This window comes from Bidens hawaiensis, unplaced genomic scaffold, assembly GCF_021521415.1.
Source record: "Bidens hawaiensis isolate Kalapana, Puna unplaced genomic scaffold, B.hawaiensis_p1.1 tig00011507_1, whole genome shotgun sequence".
NCBI lineage: Eukaryota > Viridiplantae > Streptophyta > Magnoliopsida > Asterales > Asteraceae > Bidens > Bidens hawaiensis.
The window spans coordinates 60,564-86,912 of NW_027491900.1; the positions used below are offsets into that span (position 1 = coordinate 60,564).

General features: G+C 38.6%; 1 protein-coding gene across 1 annotated transcript in view; it reads left to right on the forward strand.

The window, feature by feature from the left end:
• Positions 1-20,013, forward strand: part of LOC143538167 (transcription factor bHLH10-like) — a 47,313-nt gene extending 27,300 nt beyond the window's left edge. The window contains exon 4 of the mRNA XM_077031775.1: positions 19,943-20,013. The gene's annotated coding sequence lies outside the window, so the exon portion shown is untranslated. The remainder of the gene's footprint in view (positions 1-19,942) is intronic.
• Positions 20,014-26,349: the final 6,336 nt, after the last annotated feature.

Below are 26,349 nucleotides of genomic sequence, written 5' to 3' on the forward strand. Positions count from 1 at the left end.
CTTCTTTTTACAAAAACTTTCATGCATTAGGATCATGTTTACATTAGTATTGTACGAAAAAGACAAAGTTTATGCTTTCTTGGCTTTCCTCTCTTGGAGGTTCCTTATTTTCCTGATCTTAGATCCTCTTGTTGACGCCTTTACACGTAGTATTTTCTATGTTGCATGGAGTTCCATGTTCTTGGAATCTCCTTTCCTGATAGGTCGGCCAATTTGTAGGCCCCTCTCTCCCCCAACCCACATGATTTGATAGGGCCCTTCCCATTTTGGCCCTAACTTTCCTTGATCCTCCTTCCTGCTTGCCTCATTCTCTCGCAATACCAGATCTCCCTTTCTAAACTTGACCTCTCTTACCCCGGTATTGTAGTACCTTTTGATATTCTTCTTCTATTCTACTTTCCTTCTTGCTGCCTTCTATCTTCTCTCTTCTGCTAGGTTCTGGTTTAACCGTAAATCTTCCTCATTCCTGTCTTTCCCCTGGAGGGTTCGACGTGTTGGTGCCCCTATTTCTGCCGGTATCATTGCCTCCGTCCCGTATGTCAGGCTGAATGGTGTCTCCACGTTTTTTTGTCTTTGGCATCGTTCTGTGCGCCCACAGGACGTGGGGTAGCTCCTCCACCCATGACCCACGCCGCCTTCCTAGCCTCCCCTTAATTCCTTCCACCACACTAGCAATGAGTTCGGTACCGTATCGGTACCGAAAATATCAATCCTGAAAATCGCCAAATCTTGGTACCGGTATTGAAGGTAAAAATTCGGGAAATACCGGTACCGTACCGTATCGTATCGGCACCGGTACCGTACTGATCTCGAAACTCAAAACTTTGGTAGATACTGATACCGTACCGGCACCGGTACTGACGATACCAAATCGGTACTCGTACCGGTACCAAGTACCAAATGCTCATCCCTACACCACACTTTTATTTTCCCACTCTACCTGACCATTAGCTTGAGGGATGGGCTATCGATGTGAATACTTGCTTTATGTTTAGCTGATTGCACCAATCTCGGAAGGGGTTGTTATAGAATTGCTTCTCATTGTCGTTGACAATGGCATATGGTAACCCGAACCTACAAATGATGTTTTCCCATACAAACCTCTTGATCTGTTGCCCCGTGATTGTACTTAGTGGTTTTGCTTCCACCCATTTGGTGAAGTAATCAATTGCCACTACTAGAAACCTGGCCTTTCTTGCTCCCTTCGGGAAGGGTAGCACTATGTCTATTCCCCATTTTTGGAAGAGCCATGAGGAGTTTACTGGTATTAGGTTTGACTTTGGTTTCCTTCCTACTGGGGCATGTACTTAGCAATGGTCACATTTTTGTATTTCTTTGACAACACTTAAAAACATAGCCGGCTAGTAAGACCTAGCCCTCATGGCTCGGGCAACCACCATGTATTTCTCTCACATGCTCTGCCTCCCCCTGATCAACGCATTTGAGGGAGGGTCCTAGGTAGGACTTCCTGTACAGGTCTCCCTCGATGATTTCATACTACAGGGCTTTGATTCTCAACTTCCTCTCTTCTTCTTCTTGTCTTCTAGAACCTTCCCTTACTGAAGGTACCTGATGAGCGGGCCATCCAATTGCTTTACTGCGCCCTCACATGGGCGACCATTATTTCTGTCGCTGATGGTTGCTGGAGGTTTTCCACTTTTACCTTTTTGGCCAGGTGATCAAAGGCATCCGCTGCCAGTTTACTCAGGGCATCGGCTTTTTTATTGGAACTTCTAGGGATGTGCACTACCTCTGCGCGTTCGAATTTCCTTAGCCATTATTGTGTTACCTTGAGGTACTCCCTCATATTTAGGTCTCTAGCATCATAGCTTCCTCCTACATGATTGGCTACTAATAAGGAGTCAACGTGAGCTCAAATTCTCTTTACCTTCACCCCTTCGGCTATTCTGAGGCCAGCTAGAAGTGCCTCATATTCTGCTTCATTGTTTGTACTGGGGAAACCCAATCTTATTGCATAAGTTAGTTTGATTCCCTCAGGGCTTACTAGAATGAGCCCTGCTCCACTTCCTTCCTCATTGGAAGCCCCGTCTGTGTACAATTTCCATAAAACTTCCTCCTTGCTTTCATCTTTCCCTTCGCCCTCTTTTGAGCCGGATGTTTCCCCTCTCTCTTCTTCTGTCTCTATCAAGAAATCGGCTAACACCTGCCCTTTGACGACAGTTCTCGGTTTATACTCGAGTGTGTGATCTCCCTGTTCAATTGCCCACTTTGTTAACCTTCCTGACAACTCTAGCTTCGATAATACTTGTTGTAAGGGTTGATTAGTGAGCACTTGTACTACATTTGCCTGAAAGTACCTTCGTAATTTTCTAGCTGTATAGATGAGGGCTAACACCAACTTTTCCACTGGTAGGTATCTCTCTTTCGGTCCCTTTAAGGTAGGATAACAAAATAAATGGGTATCTATGCCGAACTTATCGTTTTTGTCGTCTGGGAAAGGTATAATGTTAGCATTTCCCCAGGTCGGGAGGTTGCTATGATAAGGAGCTCACAAAGGTGCCTCTTTAGGTCTTGGAAAGCCTTCTCCGCCTCCCTATCCCAGCAAAATTTGCTTTTCTTCGTACTTCTTCTTAGAACAGCCATAAAGGGGAGGGTTCTCTCTGCTATTTTAGAAAGGAATCTGTTCAGAGCCACGAACCTCCTGTTCAGTCTCTATAGCTCCTTGAGGCTCTTTGGGGATTTCATCTGAACTATCACTTCCACTTTTTCATGATTGGCTCTAATTCCCATTTTCATTACTAGTACTCCCAAGAACTTTCCTTCTTCCACCCCAAAAGAACACTTGCTTGGATTTAACTTCATATTGGCCCTTCTTAGCGTTTGAAATATTTCTTTGATGTCGTTCAGCATCCCCTCTTTACTCTTGCTCTTAACGACTAGGTCTTCCACGTAAATTTCAACGTTTCTTTCCCTTTGACCTTCAAAGAGCTTATCCATGAACCGCTGATATGTGGCCCCCGTGTTTTTTTTAGCCCGGATTGCATTTTTGTGTAACAAAAGGTCCCTTCCTTCTTCAGTGTAGAATTCCGTTTTTTCTTCGTCTTTGGGGTTCATTTGCACTTGATGATACCCCTTATAGGCGTCCAGGAAACACCTTAAAGGGAACTGGGCTAAATACTCTATTTTCTTTTCGACTTCCGGCAGGGGATAAGCGTCATTAGGGTATGCTTTGTTCAGGTCTTTAAAATCAATGCACATTCGCCAACTGTTTTCTGTCTTGGCTATCATCACCGGGTTCGATATCCATTGAGGGTATCTCACGTTCCTCACTATTCCCGCTTGTAAAATCTTCCACGTTTCTTCTAAAACAGCCTGGCTCTTCTCTGGCCCCAAACTTCTCTTTTCTTGCTTTACTGGTTCCATCCAATGAAATTCTTTGAGATTATGATGTACCTGATCTCACGGAATTCCGGTCATGTCCTTATGCCTCCATGCGAACACATCAACTTTCTCAACAATAGTTCCTTCAGCCCCACCTTCCCCTTGCTAGTTAGTGAGGTCCCTATCTTCACTGTTTACTTTGGATACTCCCCGTTTAGGACCCATTCCTTCGTTCCTTTCTACTTATTTTTTGGTTCACTCCCCGGGCTCACACTGGCCACAATTTTGGCTGAGGATCGTATAGTGGCCACGCCCTTGGGTGTCGGAAATTTTATGCACCCGTGTGCTGTAGAGACTATAGCCCTGAGGGCTCTCATATCGGGGCGTCCCAGTATGATGTTGTATTTGGACGGGGCCCTTACTACCGAAAACCGCAAAAAAACAGTTTGGACTTTTCCCCTATCCTTCAAGCTAATAGGGAGTGTTAATGAACCCAAAGGCTTTATGACCTCCCCCGAAAACCCCACTAACGCACACATATCTTCTTGGTGTCTGACATCTTTCTGAAGTCTTACAAAACAATGCTCATACATGACCTCTACACCACTTCCCCCGTTAACGTGTACACCGGCTACGCGGTGTCCTGCTACGCGGTGTCCTCGGACAACTTTGGTTCCTCCTACGTATTTCCCTCCCATACCTCCCATCTTGAAGGTCCCCTTCTTTCTTTCCCACTACCTTAACTTGGAGCCTGTATCCTTTCCCCTGACAAAAGCTTTGACCCTGTCCATCAGTTGATCAAATGTTGTAGGGAAATCTTCTCCCAACTTCTCCGTGAGCTAGGAGAACCTTACCCCGTTGATGAACCCGCTTATCTTCATCACCTCTGTACACCCTTTATGTTCATACTTTCTTCTATGTATCTTTCCATAAACTGCTTTATGTTTTTTTTGTCTTTCCTCCGTATGTGTAGGATCTCATTCGGATTCTTCATGGCCTTTTGTTGTTGACTAAAATTTCGAAGAAACTTCTCTTAGCTCTTTGTAGCTGTCAATGCTTCCCGGCTCTATACCATCGAACCAGACCCGAGCTCTCCCTGTCAACGTCTGGGGGAACATAAGACACCACGCTGGCATGGGCCAGCCACTCACTAACCCGGCTCCCCTGTAAGCGTGTAGGTGATCTTCGGGGTCTTTGGTACCGTCATATTTGTCTACCGTGTCCCTGGGTCGATAGGGGGCCTCTAGGGGATTCTCTTGCGTGTTCTCCTTCCCCTTGACTGTGGATAGGAGGGCCATCAAGGTTTCTATTAGCGTGTCGGGACTTCCTCCGGGAGCATCTAAGCCTTTTGTGTTCTGATGTGGTCCCGACGTTTCGAAGGAAAGTCGAGCTCAGAGGGCCTCTAGTTTTTGTTTCTTTTCTTGCTCATCAAGGAAAGCTCTCAAGATGTCTCTATGAGCTCGTATGTACTCAGGATTCACCTTCCACACTTCCTTTTCGTTTTCTTGGTCCCGTGACTCTCTTCCTTCATCCTCTTGCTCGGTTATGTCCTCGATGAAAACAGGTCCGTAGGCTTCTTGTCGGACGCCAGGCTCTTGTTGGGCCGTGCTTGTTTCTCCTTTCTTGTTGATCACATTACTCTTTCCAGAATTTAAAGGAAAAGGTGGTGGTATGTTTTTTAGGTTTTGGTCAGCCATTCTTTTTTACAATTATGTAGCAAGACCTGTGATAAAGAGGTCCAACGGATGGCGCAAATGTTGGAACCTATTCCGAATGGGGGTAAGATTCCTAACAACCTAAGAGAGAATGAAGATCGGTTCCTAATGGTTTTGCAAAGAAGGGAGTAAGTGTTATTAGTTTATTATTTGTGAATGCCTTACATTGTTCTTCCTCTCCTCTTTTATAGAGGAGAGTATTATACATATTATCTACCGGGTTCATCAACATTGTCCGGGCCCTTTGGTCCGTTCTGAATATTTTTGGTCCGAAGAACTCATAGATCTTTATCTCCTGGTTCCTGCCTCTTATCCCTGGACATGCGTACATTGGGCCACCCGCTGGATCAGACTTGTTGCATGTGGTTTTCCTCTCAAACCATTTCCCCCAAGTAAGCTTCTAGAACGTTTAGGCTATTGGGCCTCTTGCTGTTTGGCTTGTTGTTGTCGCTGGGCTGGAGCCTGCTCATGAGGTCCATCTCATTGGTAGGATCTTCAAGTCCCCCAGTCTATTGTTCTCGTTATTTATGGTGAGAACCATAGACTCATTTTCCATTTTCACCTGGGCCCTCTTTTTCTTTGGCTTTTAGTAGTTGGGCCCCTTTTTTACTTCTTAAATTCTTGGTTTGTTTCTTGAGGTTTGCTTGGGCCTCTTTTTCCTTTGGCCCATTGCTTGAGATTCCGGCCCAGTTGCTTTTTGTTTCTGTGGTTTGAATTTGGACAATTTTATGTTCCCCATGAGCATCATAACTGCCCCTCACTTGTCCTTTCACCCACAATTATTGTCCTCTCCCTTCTCAGATAGTTTTCCGGCGATTCCTTCTTCCTTCCTCTGCACAGGTTTGTTATCGTCTTTCTTCTGTTCATTATTAGTCGTGACGGTCTTTCCACCATAACTTCTACCATTTCTTCTGTAAAGATGGCCTCTTTATGTTCGACTTACCACATTCTCCTCTCTTTATCTCCTACCCTTCCTGGTCCAGGTGAGACGACGAACAGCCTCCCTAGCTTTATAGCCTTGTACGCGAAGAACCTTGAATTTTCAAATATTTGCTATCCCCTGATTGAGTTTCAGTTGTCTTTGTTAAAACATCATCGGCTGTGTTTTTCCCAAGTTCACCCCTTAGGGTTTCTTCGTGTTACTCATTTTGAAGTGGGGTGTCGAGCTTTGGGCGGGTTTACGACGGTTTCCTTGTTTCGTCGGTTTTATCGCTTGAAGGCGGATGGTGATTGGTTTAGGTTTGAGCGACGTTTAAGCGATAAGTATCCTTCTTGTGTTTCTAAAATTCCTTCTGGGTTTTACCCTCGGGAATGGAAAGATAGTTTCTTTTTTGTTTCTTCCTCTTTTGCCCCTGGCCTTACTCGCCGTCGTCACATTGCTTCTAAAATTGACGACTTGCCCCTGGTCCTCCCACTAGCCAGGATTGGCTTTATGATTTGTTGGTTCGAAATAAAATAGAAGCCATGACCTACCCCGAGCCATTGTTGTATTTGGCGGGGCTTAGTCAAATATGGCCTGACCCGTTGACGCGTCCGGCTATGCCTGATGGGGACTGAGGTGGGTGACTCTTTGATTCTTTTATTTGCATTTGTTTTGTTTTCCCATCTTACTCTTTTGTTAACTGTTTTTCCCATCTTACAGAAATGCCCAATGAAAAGTGCTGAGTTTGTAACACTCCCTATTTCCGCTGCTGCCTCATCTCAAGATGCCCCTACTGTTGATGCCTCCCCAGATTCTGGTGCTCCCGGATTTTCTCCTGCTGCAGTTCAAGATGCCCCGAAATGCAAGAACATTGCCTCTGACTTGTTTGGCTCCTCCCTTAAAGTTCGTCTACGTAATTCCAAGCGTATGTATTTGGGGTCGCCTACAGGTCGCGTTTTAGTGTTCCCAAACTCATACACATTTATTAAAAACCGTTCTAGTCACGTCGAATATTGAAAAGGCAGGGTCTTACACCCTTCTAAGAGGCAACAGAGGCTTCCGAAAGCGAACCTAAGTAATCCGTAGGATAGTCATGCACCAAGTATAAAGTACAGGCCGCTGGCAGACATTCTACCAGGCGCCAAACATTCCCTAATATCTCAAGCGTGACGCCAAAGATCTTCCTAGTTATGATGCAAAAAGGAAGTATCTCATTGAAAAGGATGCCCAGTCAATAAAGAACTAACAACACACTTTCAATAGTACTACATAGTACAAATGTCACAATCAATCATCTACTTTATTCACCAACTTCTCTAGGGCATGTGCAAGCTCCATGATTGGTGGAATTATGTGGAATTATGGCAGACGGCCCACATATTCTCTCATCCCATATGACTATAAATACCATTCAGTCTCCAACAGTATACAGATCCTAACTTCTCCACGAGAACGCTCACCTGTGCTCCGCGATAACTTGTATTCTATACACGATCAATTCCATATGATTCTCAAGCAGAAGGGTGGTTACGAAAAGACCCCCTATCTCCTTCTCCTAACGAGCTCACGACGTTCTATTTTATAGGTGTGACTACTTAAATATGCCAAATTATACTCTCACCCCGTGGGAAAGACTAACATTAACCTGGCGACCAAGTGATTTGGCCGAGGGTTAAACCAGTGTTTTTTCAGGTATTAATCGGGTACTTACCCGCCAGGTTTCGGGTTTTCCCATTGAGTTTCGGGTTTCTTATCGTGGTTTTAAAAAAATACATCTTGGGTATGTGTGACCTAAAAATCGTCGGATCTCTATCCAGATACTCCACCTTAGAGAAACTGGTGCTCATGTTGGTTCAGGCTTCCTGATGCCTGTGACGGTACTTTGACGAACACCCGATCAACGTTTTAACCAACTATAAGCTATGCAATGTAATTTGCACACCAGCACTATTAGGAAGACTTGCAAACTGGGCTATAGAGCTGGGAGAACATGCGTAGAATACAAACCCTGACCCGCAATCAAAGGTCAGGTGCTTGCCGATTCCATCGCAAAAGTACCAGCAACGCAGGAAGACGAATGCCGCCAGGAATCGAAACCTCTTATGGCATAAGAAAGGGAAAGCATTTGGCGGCTTTACACGGATGGAGCCTCAAATGTTGAAGGTTCAGGCACTAGACCGAGACTCATAGATCCAGAAGTCCAGTAATTAACTTACGTCGTCCGCCTCAAATTCAAAAGCACAAGCAACAAGGCGGAATATGAAGCCTTCTTGGCTGACCTCAGGATCGCGCGAGAACTTGATGCCTGACACTTGGAAGCCCACGTGGACTCGAAGTTGGTAGCAACTCAAATCGACAGGTCTTATGAGGCCAAAGACGAACAAATGGCTTTGTATCTGACCCAAGCGAAGGCGCTAATGTAGCATATTTCCAATGCAAGGTGACTCATATCAAGCGCAATGAGAACAAACAAGCTGACGCGCTAAGCAAATTGGCATCAGTTAGCTTCGAACACTTGGAAAAAGATGTTCACGTGGATGTCCTCAGCACCCCTTTAGTTCTCAGAATAGAAGTTTGCGTCATCACTACAGGCAGCGCATCTAGGATGACACCAATTGCCAACTTCATGTCCGCTGGTATCTTATCAGAAATCAAAACGGATGCTAGGAAGATACGCTACAAGGCGTTGAATTATCAAATGAAAGATGACATCTTATGTCGGCGATCCTACCTAAGACCACTCATTCGCTGTGTATACCCGTTGGACGCCAATTATCTACTAAGAGAAATCCATGAAGGCATATGTGGGGTTCACGCAGGCCCGCGCATGGTGGTAGAAAAAATCATGAATGCATGGTCTTACTGGCCAAGCATGCATGTGGACGTTGAAAAACAAATCCATAAATGTGATGCATGCCAGTGCCATGCGCTTAATACCCTTTTTCCAAAAAATAACATGATACCAGTTACTGCTGCGTAGCCATTTCTGAAATGGGTCATAGATATCAATGAACCATATCCAGAAGTGGTGGGGCGGGTGAAAGTTTTGATAGTCGTAATCGATTACTTCACCAAAATGGATAGAGGCTAAGCCAGTAGCCACTATCAACACCGCCAGCGTAAAGAAGTTCATATGGGAGTTCATCATTTGTCTCTTTGGTTTTCCCATGAATATTGGCAGCAATAACGGAACGCAATTCACTGACCAACGCATCAAAACATGGCTCGTGGAGTTGGGAATTTCTCAAGCTTTTACGTCCGTAGCACACCTGCAAGGCAATAGGGAAGTCGAACGTGCCAATTGTAGCATCGCCTATGGAATCAAAAGAAGGTTGGACCACTACAGATCTGGCTGGATTGATCAAATCTCACATGTCCTTTTGCCCCTCAGAACTCAAAAGAACACGAGTAATGCTGAAACATCATTTAGTCTAACTTATGGCACATAATAGATGGTTTCCGCCGAGATAAGTCTAACCTCCCCGAGTGCCTTAACCATGGAGGAAAACAACGACGAGTAGCGGTGCATCGATTTAATGCTCCTAAAAGAATGAAGAGAGTTGGCTGCCATGCGCGAGCACAACTACAAGAGCCAACTTCAAAAGCACTATAACGCCAAAGTCAAGATTTGTGAGTTCAATGTAGAAGATTACGTCCTTCGCAACAACGAGGCGTCCAACGCGCAAGCACCTGGCACGCTATCACCAAATTGGGAATGACCTTATCAAATCAATAAGGTTTTAGGCAAAGGTTCTTATGCGTTGACCAAACTCGATGCATACCTGTTCCGCGAACTTGGAACGCGGTGCAGCTGCGGAAGTGTTATATGTAAACTGATTTCATTTTATGAAGCGGGCCTAGGTCTACATATTGTTTATGAAACCGATACTCCACTGTTGACATACTAAATTGGCGTTATTAAGTTGTTATGTAAATTTGATAAGAAATAATACAAAGGTAGATGAAAAAGTTTCATTTCATTCATTAAGTAAATATTTATAAATAGTGGGTACCAACATCCACTAAAAAAAATTCAAATTACCTAAGTCCTACACTACTTATGTACAAATCCAATACTGGCAGGGAGAAGCCTCATAATCACCCTTCTCTTCCATCTTGCTCTCCTTCCGCCGGGTCTTTCTATACAGCGTCACCATCACTGCCACCAGCTGTTGTGGAAGATGTACTTTCCCTGGATGGCTCCAATAGCTCCCGCAGCTTCTGCATGCTATTCTCTTCTTTAGCAAGCTAGGTGATGGCAGACAAAATGGGGAACGACAAGGCATCATACTCCACCCCTATAGCTTAATATTCGACATTGATGTCAACACTATGGATGTAGTAGAGTTCCAAGGAAATTTGTTCCTGAACATGTGTAAGAGCCTCCTAGAACCCCACCTTGTGTCCCCCTTGCTGCGCTGCCGTCACAAGGCACCTAACGCTCTTCGTCATAGCTTCATCATTAATGATGCGCTCTGCAACCTTTGCAAAAACACACAAGTTAGATAGAACCAAAAATCCAAATAAATAATTAACAAAACAAGGAATAATACTAACATTGAGGATGGTATGCTTCAACAGTCAATCGCGGTCACTGACAATGATGGCGCTCTGAGTAGTTAACTTTTCAAATGTTTGCTATCCAGCCGCCATCGCGTCAGCTAGCTTGCCAGCATCTACCTTTTGGACCACCATCTCGGTCTCCAACTGCTTGATCCACTTACGTAGATCGATATTTTCCTGTTCGTGCTTGGCTGTGGCCTCCCGCACAGTCTGAGTTTGACGACGTGCCTCTGCAAGTTATTCATTGGTCTTCTTGCACGCTACCTGAAACTCCTTGTAGCACTCACCACACTCTCGGACAGACTTCACCAAGTCTGCCTTTGCCATCTTTTGTTTTTCCTTAGTAGCAGCCAGATCATGTCAGTGCTCTAACGCCTCCTGACCTGCCTTCCAAGCGGTGTCCTCAAAATTCTTCAAGGTAAGTTCCATCTCCCTTCTGGTGGAGTCAGAATCGATCTTCTTAGCCTACAAAATTCGATTCTCATGAATCAACTCCACCAAACCAGAGAGTCACTGGACAGCGTTGTAAGTAGCATCAAAGGATAGGCTATCACCGGACTGGAACTTGTGAGCCACGCATTCCCCAAGTGGGAAACAGTGCTCCATAAACTCAGCGTAGACGGCTGGGTCTTCAAAGTACGCGCCACCGGTGAGATTCCATCGAGGTATGTATAATTAGTTCGCTTGGATGGACTTACATGGATTTGGGCCCTTTGAACCCATGTCTCCGTCACCTATGCTGCTCCCTGACCCGAGGCCAAAAAATTTCCCAGCCACAACTACCCCAATTTTAAAAGGAGGCAGCTTGACAGTTTCATCCCCGTCAAGGATAATGGCCTTCGACGGGGACTTACCCGATGACTTCAAGACATTGTCAGAAGAGAGACCTTGCTCCGTCTATCCTCCCCGCCGGTTGCTCAACTCGAACCTTAGATGACTTAGCAAGGGTCACCGTCACAGGTTGGGATGCTTCTGCCATGGTTTTGGCCTCAGACGGATTAACGAAGTTCGTCTTCATTGACTGAGATGTCCCCGCCGTGGTTTCAACCTCAGACGGGTTAGCCACATCCGTCTCCACAGACATGCAGGTCACAACCAATGGAACCTTAGGCAAAGTCTTCGAAGATCCCCCTACACTCGTCCTCACAGGCGAAGAGGTAGACGCATCAACAATTGTCTTTTGTACGTCCTCCTGCGCCGCCTCTTCCATCTGTGTCTTCCTTGCCAGAAGAAACTTTTTAGCCTCTGGGTAATGAACTGTTAGAATATTTCCAAAAAAAAAATGTTAATAGAAGAAGAAAATTAACCTACCTCGAGAAGTAACAAGCCCTGAGAGGTTAACGTAGCCGCCAAGCCTGGACTTCTTCTCAAGAGGAACCTCATCATCTTCTTCTTCCTCCCCCATCGTGGGCGCTAGATCATGTGGAACAATGAACACCTTTCCGCCCATAACGGGTCTGCCAGCGGAATCTGAAGACACGCTTGTATCCCCAAAGGTTCCAAGCTGTAAGACTTAAGGCACATTGGGGCCTAAAGCGGTCTTAGTGTTGGCGGATGGAGGCTACTTGGTCTCCCCAACTGTTCCAGTCTTGGCAGGAACTGTGGTGGAGGAAGCACGCGACAAGCCAAATGGAACATTAGAGATAACCACATCGTTGTCGTCATCGTTGTCATCATCATCATCATCATCATCATCATCATCATCATCATCATCATCCAAGAACCTCTTCTTAGAGCCTTTGGAAGAATCAGCCATATTCTCGCCTCCACTTTGCGACTCCTTCGACCCACGAGAAGATTGGCGTATAATGTGGGGTCGCTTACCTGAAAAAGAACAAATAAATTAGTAAAACACCTGAATGTTGTAAATAAAAATAAAACTAACTACTAACCTGCTGAGGGGATCACGAAGCTCGAAGGCAGAGGAGGCGATGGCGGCAACGCTTGATCCGCCGGGGCAGGGAACACAAAATTGTTAGCCATCCGCGCCAGAATGTGTTTTTCCCATGGACCCAACGCCTGCCGGAACAACATCTTAACTCCCTTAGGAGTGGGCTTCAGCAACAGCAAGGGATCATCCAACACTACAAAAAATGTCAACTCAGATAACATAAAAGAAGACAAGCCTTGATTACAAGGTATTAGAAATACCATGCCCTCCATTCTTGAAGATAGGCACCTTCATGGGATCCTCCCAGATGCGGCTCATACAAAAGAGCACTAGCGTCCACTCTAGATAGTTCCGGAGCGGGGACAGGCTACTCTGCAAGGTGTTGTACCAGCTCGTGTTGGAAAATGGGAATGGCTTGGGCTCAACCACCTCCTTCCCCTTGAAGAAGCTCATAGAGTGAGGGACCACCCGTGCAGTGACATAGAAGAAGGTGCTCTTCCAGTCATGCAAGCTCTTAGGCGCCTCCCTAGCAAATTGCCTTGGACCCCGATCGGGTGTACATGTTGTACCAAGCCTGGGAGTTCCGAAAGTAGTAGAATGCCATTACCTTGTCAACTAAAGGGGCTATCCCCAAACATTGACAAGTATACTCAAAGTGGCAGAGACGCGCCATCCCGAGTGGATGAATTTTGGTCAGGTGCAACCCGAAAGTATCCAACATTAACAGCACAAACCGGGTCATCGGAGACGAAAGTTCCTGGTTGAGAAGAACTCCTTATACATGAAAATCTTGCTGGTAGGAGCCTCTTAACCGTCTAACCGGGAGTTGGAAACTCTAGCTCAAACGACAGATCGATCCAGTAAGTTGGCACCATTTCATCAAAGTCGGCCCAAGTCATCCAGCAACCGACGACATCCATCGTGAGAGCCATTTTATTTCCCTTCTCCTGTTCTTAAGAACCTAACATTAAGAGCAAAGAGAGCAGACAAATGAACTGGGAGACACAAAGGATTTTGGAAAAATATTCGCCGGAATAGAGGAATATTTTCCGAAAAGCATTCGTCGGAGGAAGAGAGGGAAATACTCAAAAGAAGCAAAGGATTTAGGAAGGAATAGTGGGAAAATAAAGCCCATACCCTCTTTATATACCATCGCAATTAATACGATAGGGTGGTTATCGAGGAAAGAGAAACCTTGGAACCAATGCAACTGCGCCACGTACGAGGAACAAACTGTCAGGTGTGTTACAGCTGGGTGCGCCACCGGGATTCCTGGCCATGTGCCTAACACAGACTAAACAGCTTCCTACAGAAAGTAAAAGTCACCTCCACGTCCCATCATACACACGCCCTTATCCTCACTATCAACAATTTAAACTTTCCCGCCTATATCCACGTGGCAGAGTGGCAGACATCAGCAGATGAAAGCTTGCCAAAATATGCAAGTGTATTCCGCCTAAGTAAGGTTCCCAATAACCTTCCGCCAAAGGAGGGTTCCCAATAACCTTCTGCTAGGAAGGGCTCCCTCCTAAAAAAGGTTCCCAAAAACCTTTCGCCAAAAAGGCGTCCGCCTTAGGATGGCTCCCAAAAATCTTCTGCAAAAAAGGTTTCCTCCTAAGGAAGGTTCCTAATAGCCTTCCACCAAAGGAAGGTTCCCAATAACCTTCCGTCAGGAATGGATCCCGCCTAAAGAAGGTTCCCAATAACCTTCCGGTAAAAAGGCGTCCGCCTTAAAAAGGCTCCTAAAAACCTTCTGCCAATAAAAGTTTCCGCATAAAGAAGGTTCCCAATAACCTTCCGTCAAAAAAGGGTTCTGCACAAGAAAGGATTTTATTATCCTTTTGACAAATAAACTTATGCTTAAAGAAGGTTTTCAACAACCTTCCATTAGACTGGTTCTCGTCCAAATGGAGTTCTACCTGCGAGGGAAAAGAGCGGGAGGAAACTTCACCAAATTACTCACATCACCTCATTAGTTCATAATTCCCTCAGTGTTACCATGATTAGATGTTGGTTATTTATTATATTCATTTAAGGAAAATTATGTGGTTTTTCTAATTAGGAAAAAAAGAACAAAGAAAAAAAATTTTTAATGAGTGTAGTGGAAAAATATAGATATTTTTATGCTTCTAACTAATATGAGGCCCTCGTATTACACGGGTAATTGATGAAAAGTTTAAACTTTAACTATTAAGTGAAATACAGTCAATAAAATGATCATATATTATACCTTCCTTGTACACTACATTTGTGATTGTATTGGTCTGTATACATTATTTATCAAAATTCAAAATCTTTAGTTCATGTCTGCTTGTAACTCTTGATAAGGTAACACATAGGTCTACGTATAACTCTTCTGTGTGACAAATAAGGTTCTTCAAATACATACTAACCCCAGATAAATGATAATGTATCCATGAAACTAAATAAAAAAAATTCATGCACATAAAATATCATACCTTTTAATCAATTAATATGATGTAATTTGAGATCACTTGTTCATATTTATAAAAAAAACATGATTATCTCAAAAAACAGATTACCTGAACGTTGTTGATATAATCATCCTTAGAATATTTAGAATTTATGATAAATTCGTTGGCATTAATATTCTGTGTATGACAAATTTTTAATTGATTTTATATTTTACAATTAACAATTGCATAATCAAGCAACATATAAAAACGAAAAACTATAACAAAATGATTTTTTTCATTTCATATGAAGTATAATTGCCAGGAAAACGACAAAAACATACTAACCTTCAAGCCATGTTCAAATAACAGTGAGTTAGCAGAATATTAGAAAATTTAAAGTTGCATAAAGTAAAGGTAGTTATTCTTATTTACAATAGTTGAAAGTATTAGATTAGAAATGATTAAAAATTTGAATACTAATCCCGTGTTTTTAGTTAATATTATGGGAAGTTGTTGGAATATTTAATTAATCGATATATATATTTTAACAACTTATAAAAAACAAAAAAGAAGCAAATATTTCGGATTTTATGGAAGCATGGTAAATGACTTTAACGGGATTAACTATTTTTTTAAAATTAAATGTATAAATGGAATATTCCTTGAAATGTAATGAGGAGCATGATTAAGTTAAAAATAATAAAAACTATAAATAATAAATATTTCTATTAGGTTACATTATAATAAGCGTGAGTCTTAATGAATTTTTATAACATATTTTAATAATAAATGTAATAACTGTAATTTTTTTTAAAAATTCTATATATAGCTTTATTATTTTGAATACAAATCATAATAAACACTTTAATTATGTACTAACCAGCATGTAACACTAACGTAAACCCAATTCGTTGTATTTTTATAAAAATAAAAGTAGTAAGTTAATAAAATATTGAAATTATGTAAATAACTAATGAAAACGATATTCTATGTTTCAATATCCTAAATGATTTTAGAAAGCGAAATTAGTGGAGTGGGATTTAAGCTGATTTTTTGGTTTAAAATTTTGAATGCTTTTAATTAAGTAATTTGTCTTATAAGACATATTAAATTAACTATATATTGTATAAAAAAAGTATAAATCAAGTTATAAAATATATGTTTACGAATTAGACAAGAAAATATTGAAAACTAAATATTAATCTTTTTATTGCACATTTTATACTACACAAAAAAGTCATATAAACAAATGATTAATTTCATATGTTCCCTTATAAAATGACAAATAGTTCATATAGTAAATCGTTATACATATTGATTATAGTTATAAGATTTAACTTCAATGATTTAATGCTAAACGACAAGATATATAATAGGTATTCTCGAGTTTTTTTACCTAACTAGTGTACTTAGAAAAAATATTTCCTAAATAAGTGTAGTTGTAAAATTATTTACCTAAAGGGGTATTTTCAAAATTTGTATTTCTCTCTCCTTAGTTAATTGGCTAAACCTATTACTTGTTTGTGTGTAATTTTTTTAATGCATGTGCAACAAACAAATAAACTCATAGTCACTTCGGCGACCAGACCAAGCACCACAGCCTCCACCAAGCTTCCGGCATGACTTGGAGCGACTTACCTCGGTTCTGGACGGCTAGAAAAACCAACAAAGAGTTTCTTCCATTCATATCAAGATGAAACTTTTTGTGTGATTTGCCAGACCCAAATTCAACATTCAACATTATAATTCTTTGTCCTTCTCCAGTTACAACATTATATAACCTAAATTCAAATAATTTCAGTCAACAGCGTGTGTTCAATGAAACCGTTTATTATGAATGAGATCTAAGATTTTACACGATTAATCGATTGGAATACATCAAAATTCAAAAATACATATGTGGTAGTGATAATGGAAGTAGCATCAGAAGTGGATGTAGCAGTCGAAGTGATGATAAAGGCTATTGAAGAAATAATTCCAGATTCTTCGAAAAAAGAATTTTTTGTAATTATAGGTGGTTTAGAAAAATGTGTTGTATTTCTAGGTGGTTTGCTTACTTTTTTGTAAAAATGGATAACTCGCAAGGGGGGCGTGTGAGTTTTAACAACTTCTTTAAACTCGCAAGGGGGGCCTGCGAGTTTTAAAAAGATCTGATGCATATTTTAAAGTCGCAAGGGTGGGTAGCGATTTTTGATACATCAAATCTCAATAAGAGGATCTCCATTTTATTCTCCTTTTTGATACACCATATTGTTGTTAAACATATACCGCTTGGGTAGTAGTGGCGGATCTAGAAAACTATTTCAGGGGTAGCGTAAAAAAAATTTTAACCGTACATTAAGACAAAAAAAGTTTTTCCCGCAGTTTCACGTTTACGGGGCCTGATTAAGCATTTCGCGCGTAGCGGAGTCCGGTAACGCGTTTTGCTCGTACAGGTGTCTCGTTACGCGTTTGGCACGTCCCAGGATCGGCTTCGTGTTGCAAGCGTACCGGCGCCCGGTTAACCAATTTGCAATGGCGGATTAAAACAAGTTGGTTTATAATGGGTCGCATCAAAATAACCTAAATTTGTTTGCTTAATGATATTGTAAAACTTATTCAAACTTATTAACCTACTAATACAATGATTTTATTGATATCTTTCGATCAGATCAAACACATACTGTTAATGAGTAGTTTTAAATTTTACTCAACTAAAATATTGATAATCACAATATTTAATTAAATAGGAAATAAAAGAGTCGCACATGTTTGAACTTGAAGTTGGAATATTTAAAGTTGGTGATAACCAATGTCATCGTTGTCTTTTCTTTGACGTTTAAAAAGGTTGCTAATAAGAGGCTGTTTAATCACCTTCAAAGTTTCCTAAACAAAATTTAAACCAAAAACCTAATATCAATTTCAATTTACACATAAAACTAAAGGGCTAAATCCCTTATTAATTCCAACTAAACATAACCCTAAATACCTAATCCATTCCAATTTAAACATAAATCCTAAATCCCAAATTAATTCCAATTTAAACATAACCCTAACTACCTAAATACAAGAAATCTTAACGAAAAGAAGGAGAGACCGGAGGTGGAGTGGCCGAGTGAACTGGTGGTGACTGGAGGTGGTGGTGGTGGTGGTGGTGGCTGGTGGCGGACTAGCGGTAGGTGACTGGAGGTGGAGGTGTCGTGGTGGTGGCTGGTTACAGTGTCGTTAGCAGAGTACCAGGTCTGAGGTCTGCTCCTTTTTTTATTGTATTATTTGGTTATTGGGTTTTTTGGTTTGGGCTTTATAATTTAAGTGGGTTTTTTTTGGGTTTAAGTATTAAATTGGTTGCGCTTAAAATACATAAGGGTAACGTTATTTTTTGTTCAGTGGTAACGAAATACGAAAACCGACCAATTTTTTTTTTTTACACTGCCGGTAAAACGTTGAGGGGTACCCCTCCTCATAAGCTATATCCGCCACTGGTGGGTAGACAGAGAATAAAAATGGAGATCCTTTTATTGAGATTTGATGTATCAAAAATCGCTACCCACCCTTGCGACTTTAAAATATGCGTCAAGTTTTTCTTTAAACTCGCAGGCCCCTTTGCAAGTTTAAAGAAGTTGTTAAAACTCGCAGGTCCCCTTTGCGAGTTATCCATTTTTACAAAAAAAATTAGGAAACCACCTAAAAATACAAAGTGTTTCTCTACCCCACCTATAATTACAAAAAAATCTCGAAAAAATCAACAAACGGAGCCGTAAAGATGTTTTTGAGATCTTCAACGGTGGTCACAGAGATCAGCGAATCAAGGTTTGCATACAGGAGATTAAATTTAAGTGTATTTGAGGATATCGACGATGATGTTGCAGTTGATGAAGAAAATCATCGGAAATTTGGAAAATAAGAAGAGGAGGTAGAATATTTAGGGTCGGCCGGAGAGAGACGGTGCTGGTGGTGTCGCCAGCATCTTCTTTGTTATTCTTACTTTTGTGTCGGCATCTTCAAATTAACAATTAACATGGGATTTAGTATTTTCTAATTCAGTTATTCTTTTTTGTTTTCATGGGTAAACATGTTATTTTATACAAAAGTATACTAATTTAGTAAATAGTTTTCAAACTATACTAAATTGGTTAATATTTTTTTAAACTACACCACTTATTATTAAATCCAAATTTGAAACCAATCTTATATAAAAAATTATGCATTGTTTCTCGCATTCTAGTTTAAAAACAATTTGTAGTTTACCATACAAATCCAAATTCTTCGGTAATGATGCACTTTTATTTTCTTTATTTTCAATTACCCGTGACTCTAAAATTTTATTTAAACAGACCTGCAACTTCAATTTTTAAATTTACTTATTTTTTTATTTCATCATTAATGTTAATAAATGAATCGGTTTTTAGTAAAAATATTGAATTCATTTATTGAAATGGCTTAAAAATAAGGACCATACATTAAAATTAGATGAAAAAAAATGAGAATGGATATGAGATTGACAAGTGACAAAAATGGTACTATTTTATTAGAGTAGATAAATTCTCCATGTTTGCAATATTTATACAAAATATTTGGAGAAAATTAAGAAAATACACATTTTTTCTCGAATCCCAGTTTAAAAACCAATTTTATATAAAATATTATGCACTGTTTGCTCGAATCCCAGTTTAAAAACAATTTGTAGTTTACCATACAAATCCAATTTCTTCGACAATCATGCAACTTTATTTTTCTTTATTTGCAATTACCTATAACTTTAAAATTTTATTATAACAGACCTGCAACTTCAATTTTTATATTTCTTTATTTTCTTATTTCGTCATTAAAGTTAATAAATGAATCGGTTAAGATTTACATTTAATAAAAATATTGAATTAATTTATTGAAATAAATTAAAAAATAAGGATCAAATATTAAAATTGGTTGAAAAAAATGTGAGGAGGGCTATGAGATTGACAACTGGCAAAAGCGATAATGTTTTATTAGAGTGGATAGATTTATCTCTTTACTTTGTGATTGATTTTTATTTCAAGTTTAAATGTTTTTTATTAAAATTTTTTATTTCGAAATATATATCTCGTGACAATATTTTTATTAACTTATTTTGCAGATTTATGAGGATTATATGGGCTAACGCTTGTTTGCTTAGATACTAACATGTCTTGAAGCACTTGAGAGAAGACATCAAGTTGATTTTTTGATAAAACTTGGGATTTAAAACTGAATTATTACAGGATCAATTTACTAAAACTCAGATAAAACAACGGTAATTGGGTATTTGGAATTTGTGACTATGGGTTCGAAAATGGATTGTTTAAGTTGGCATGATGAATATGGTTGGTTTCTTTGCAATATGTTATAGTGTTTGTTCTTTTTTTTTTTTTTTTTGTTTAAAAGAATTTCAACCGAAATTATTACTATTTTACAAATCAAAAATGAATTTTGTTCTTTATTATATTGATCATCTTTTAAACGGTACTACTTGCAACACCTATTATTTTTTTAACAACAAATTTAATAAAAAAAACCACAAAACCGACCTATGGAAACACTAGCAGGGGTCGGAGAATGGGACAACGAACCAAATTAAAACATCAAGCTTTTCCAAGTAGACAATTCTAACAACAAATTTAATTAAAAACATCACAAAACCGACCTATCGAGACAACAGCAGGGGGCCGGAGAACGGGACAACGAACCAAATTTAAACATCAAGCTTTTCCTACTAGACAAATCTATGTCTAAACATTTAGATCTATTCTTGATCCGTGAGAGTAGATCTAAATCTATAATTCAACTTTAGTTGTGTCTAGTTTTTAAACTTAACATATAATTCTATGATATATAGAAAAACTAGGTTAGTTACCCGTGTAGTATACGAGTTAGAATAAATAAATTTATTTAAATAATAATACAATGTCAAATACAAAAAATATGTTCAACAGATATAAAGATTTATTACACAGTACAATAAATTACACATTACACAATATGAAAATGAAAAGTTGTTAGAAAATTCATAAATCTCTAAATATTTCTTTGTATACAATATTTATAGTTTTATTTGTAACTTTACTTTCTATATCAAAACTTAGTAGTTTCATAGTGTTTGTGTTTTTAACTCTAGAACAGAGAGACAGAAACGTAGAGATTTATGTAGATGATCTGGTCATAAAAAGCAAACATTAAGAGGGAATGCTGAGAGAAATAAAGGAAACGTTCCAAACCCTAAAAAGGGCCAATATGAAGTTAAATCCGGGAAAATGCTCTTTCGGAGTGGAAGAGGGGAAGTTTTTGGGGGTGTTGGTAACAAAGGGGGGAATTTGAGCAAATCCAGAGCGACGCATAATTGACCACTAGTTAAAATAAATTGTCAAAAAAAAAAAAATCAACCATTTATAGTGACGGACCTTAGATTTTGTTAATCTTCATTGCAAAACAAATATAAATTGGAAATTTCATTCTTTGAAATTAATCATTTTATCTAAAGGTGTATAATTTTTCTTTTTTAGAATAAAAGAGTGAGTTCTAGTATTACTTCCGAATATGATTTCTGCTTCTATAACACATTTATCATATTGTTTTTTCACATGTATTTTAGTTTCATCACATAGACCATTAAATCAACATCACTTCAACATCGTCTTTCAGGACTAACCTATAACTTAACAATCTTAGATTTTGAGGGCCATTTAAAATATTAGAAAACTAATACTTTTTTATAACGTATCATTTTATGTTTGCTAGATACATTAGATAATGGTAATATTTTTCATCTCCCGGAAACATGGGTAGCAAACGTTGGCAAATTTCTTGCATGACCTTATTTTTTGTTGCAAGTATAACTCGTTTACTAAAGAAATCTATATTTTTGAAATCTTTAATAATAGAAGGATATACAAAGTCAATTTATCATCTGATTAACAGTGTGTAAAGTCTAACATTTGTATTCCTAAGGTAAGAACTTGTCTTATCCACCTGAAATCAAAAACATGTAGTCTAGTGTTTATATTTTTTGGATTTTTAAGATGATGAACTTAACATAAATGACGGATTGATTAAATAGTCAATTAGAAAAAGAAGTTGTAACTGTCTATTCTTTTTAAATCAACCCATGGATAGAAACTCATTCTTATCATAAACTGTTTTGACCTGAACCATGTCTGGTACTTCAACCGGTTAAAGAACCTCGCTCATTTAAATTAACATAAACACTGAGAATACATTAATAGTGAATTTGTATTTTAAGATTTAAAAGTAAAAACTTGTAATTTAGTAAATATCATAGATACTAAATAAGTTAAAGTTTATTGAAATTTTAGTTTTAAATTAATCTTGCCTCTTCATCCAATAATATCATTTCTTTTAAAACATCAATATTAATTAGCTAATATAATATATTAAAAACCTTATTTTTTGAAATCATTATTCAAAATTAATGTGAAAATTTATTAGATATAAAAACATAATATTAATGATTAATACAAAATGTAGGTCCCTAGCCGAATCTTGACCAGACTGAATTGATCTATCAAGGGTGCGGAATCCCCTTAATTATCGACAACGAGTAATAACAACGAGTAGAACAATAACACAAACAATCACTTTAAGATTCTTGTTTTATTGATTATAACCGATATTACCATCAATCTAAACGCCAATCATGAACATACTTTGTTCGTCTATGGACAAACACACGACTGAATCTAGAGTGGCGAACTTGGTGGCTAGTATATTTGTGATGCCTAACCTAAAAGCTAAACAATATGCCATATATATACATGACATCTTCGTTAGGCTTGGGCTTGGGCTTTTGTCTGGTGAACTTGTTGTGTTCGCTTAACAAGTTAGCTGTCTCACTCAAGTTCGCCCAATACAAACCTTCTACATAACATAACCGATTACATGATAAACAAACATGACTTATCTATTAAGCTATTGGCACATAGAATATGCACCAACAGACTCCCCCTTGACATCACCTTCATAGATTCTTGTTTGTCTTTGGTCTTCGGTCTTCAGCATTCAATCTTCTCAATGGCTTCCCTCGATATATCCTCTTTCTGGAATATCCTGCGAATCTTCAATATTTACATATCATTAGCCTCCTCCCCGTAAGGATTCAGAATCTTTAAAAACTTTATCTATTCCCGTTCTGTGCTGGTCTTCAATAATCTTCAGTCTCTGACGCAATCATCTTCAAAGATCAACTGACTTTACCCCCCTTGAAGTGTAGATAACATCCAAATGCTGTTGAAGTACCTATAACTCCCCTTAAAGTATATCTTACATACCAAGTGATGTACATAAAATTATACATTTTTTATACATCAAATACACTCCAATCTTTGTTATTCCTTGGGAATTTTAGTTAGAATTGATACGTAACTTGTTTAATTTGAATTTCAAGGGATAAACAAACTAATAAACGAGAAACGAGCAACTTTCTAGATGAAAAGGCAATGAAATAAACTTCTAGACGCTTAGCATGCCCCATGCACATTGTGGCACAACCAAGTGCCTAACGAAATAAGAAGAAAGTACAGCTTGTCTACTAGTGAGATTTGATACACCCCATGCCGAATCAAGCACAACCCGATGCCAAGTCAGGCATAACCCTATGCTTTATTTGGCACAACCGCATGCCTAACATGACATATGCATGATGTACTATTGTCTGGTGACGATGATAGACACGCCCCATGCTTCGATTTGGCACTACCCCATGTCCAACTACATGCATGTGCTCCAAGTACAACGGATATCTTGTAGAGATTTGGGGACATGCACGGGGTTGTGCCTAGTGAGGCATGCCCCATGCCTCATGCTGAACTTTGCTTATAAATTGGCTTTTCAAGCTCCATTTTACACACACCGAAATCATACTCAAAACCCACCATTCTCACATCATTATTCTAGAAGTTTGAAGGCAAGAAGAAGCTCTTGAAGATCCATACAACATCAAGAAGGAGTTCTAAGCATTCACATAATCATCTAGCTTGGTTCTTTCGGTTAGATTATGTTAAAGTTAATTATGAATGATGTGTTCGTCTACTTTGATGTATATTTCATTATTATCACGAGTTAAACTTATCATATCACCTTAACTTACGATGAAACTTGACAACTTTTGATGGTTGGAACTAATATATGATAATGTTATGTTAAAATAATGATTAAGTTATTGGTTATCTTTTGATGAAATTGTCACACCCCAACCTAACGCGGAAATGCCGGGGCGTGAACATGATTGTTAACAACTCGAAGATACTATCATAAATAAAATGTAACAATATCTATTAAGTTAATTATTTCTAAATACAGTGCAAAAATATTTAAAACACAATATAAATAATTTAATACAAGTAATCCAATCAAGATTAAATAACAATTGTCTCCATTAAAACCCTAATGTCTTTCTAAATGTTCATACTTCAACTTTTATTCAATGGCAACCTGCATATGCGTAGAAACCAGAGTTTGTCAACAACACATGTTGAGTGAGTTTATCACCAGTTTTTGCAATGAAATAATGTTAATATAATAAATAAAGAAATAAGCAAAACGTAATAAATGTGGTAAGTAAATCAAGCTGTGAGCAAATAATGTGTCAATTAACCGTTGCCAAGCGAATCAGGAGTTGGTAATCAACCATGAGCACGTAATATTAAGACCGTTGCCAAACGAATCGTGCGTGGGTAAATAGTAAGGAGAACCCTATACAAGGGAATATGTTGGACCTCTCTGAATATGAATGCGCACATAAACAAGTAAGCACATAACAAGTATATTTGATCAATTACACACAATTACATGTTTGCTAATTTTTGAGATTTATATATATATATATAATATGAAATACACATATGTCCCCAAAACATTCAGAAAACTTAGTAAAATAGGGGAATGACAAAACTCACATTAGATTAAAGGCAAGTAAATAAATAAATGTTTAAGCGAGTTAATAAGTAAGCGAGTCGTCCACTAACGCGTCAAACGAGGTAAACAATCAGAACCTGAAGCTTTGAGATATAATAATATAAGTAAAAATGAACTCGTTTCCACCGGAATCGATCCAAACGGACGTCTAGAACTCCGGTTATGTTAAATTAAAGATTTAAGCGAACTGGTACCAACCAGAATCCGAACAGGGAGTCAGAAGTCAGGTTTTGGTCAGTAACCTTAAAATTTTGTTACGAGAATAAAAGTTTTCTGGACCGAACGTTGAATCCTACCAGAAGTATGAGAAAACGTAAAGTTAAACTTGTTGACTGTTTTGCCCTTTAACAAGTTTTAAACGAATTGACCAGTCAACACCCTTCAACCACCGAAATTGATTGAAGGTTATTAACTAGGGAATATATATGAAAGATTTTACAGTTTACAACTTACCTGGTAAGTGAAAGGATCAATCAAGAAGATGAGTTAAAGGTCCACAAGCAAGCAAAGTCTACCGTTTATGAGTGAATCTTCAACAAATAAGCAAAACCAAAGAAGTTTATGATGAGTAGAAGCATATGACAGCTAGGAAATGATTATTTAGGGTTTAGGGTAGATTGTGGCAGATATTATAAGTGTTGTTTATATAGGAAACACTAAAACGAACTATATATAGTTAATTTACTCGTTTAGGAAATCGACTAAGCATTTAATGATAAAATCAATATTATATGCAGTAAATTTCATGTTTGATCAAGGTGTAATGTATATGGACATGTATTTTAATTGTATTAGTTTTCTTGGGGCTTAATTCACTCGATTATGTCCTAAAATAAACTAGGAAATATATTAAACAAAACGATTTTGTGCAGATGGTTGAAGGCGTCGCACGACGGCTAAGAGAAAGCCTAGTCGTGCGGTGCTCTGGGTTCAAGCTGGAGATGTTTTGATTTTTGGCAATATAGGTCTCTATACATTCATAAATTCTTCAATATTGATATTTTAAAAGTTAAATTCAGGAATAAACCATTTAAAGATTATAAAGGGTATAAATTGAAAATAGGATTCTTAAATACTTATGAATACTGGATATTATTACTAACAAGGGTCCGAATAACTTCCCGGGTCGGGATATATGTAAACGAATACGAGTTAGAAAAATCCAAGATGTTATAGAAATATTGTGTTTAAACAATTGAAATTAGTATAAAAGAATTATAAATGGTATGTCTTGTTAAGTTGAAAGACTCTTGATTTTACCATTTAATTATAAATGTTGTTCATGCAACTTTTAACTTGTAATCTTGAAATAGTTAAAATAATTCTTTTATGCTAACATGAAAATTGGTCAAAGGCATATCCTCATGTTTAGATTTGAAATGATTGAACATTTGTTATAAATTGATATTCTTGCTAAGTAATATTATAAGTAATTTTTTAACACAACTATTTTAATATTTTTCTTGGGTTGAAGATTCATAAATCAAAGAAATACTTGAACTTTTTCTAATTTAATCAACCATAGGTGGATTAGGTGTTTTTCATGTGATCTTTCTAATCGGTTGTTAGATTTGAGTT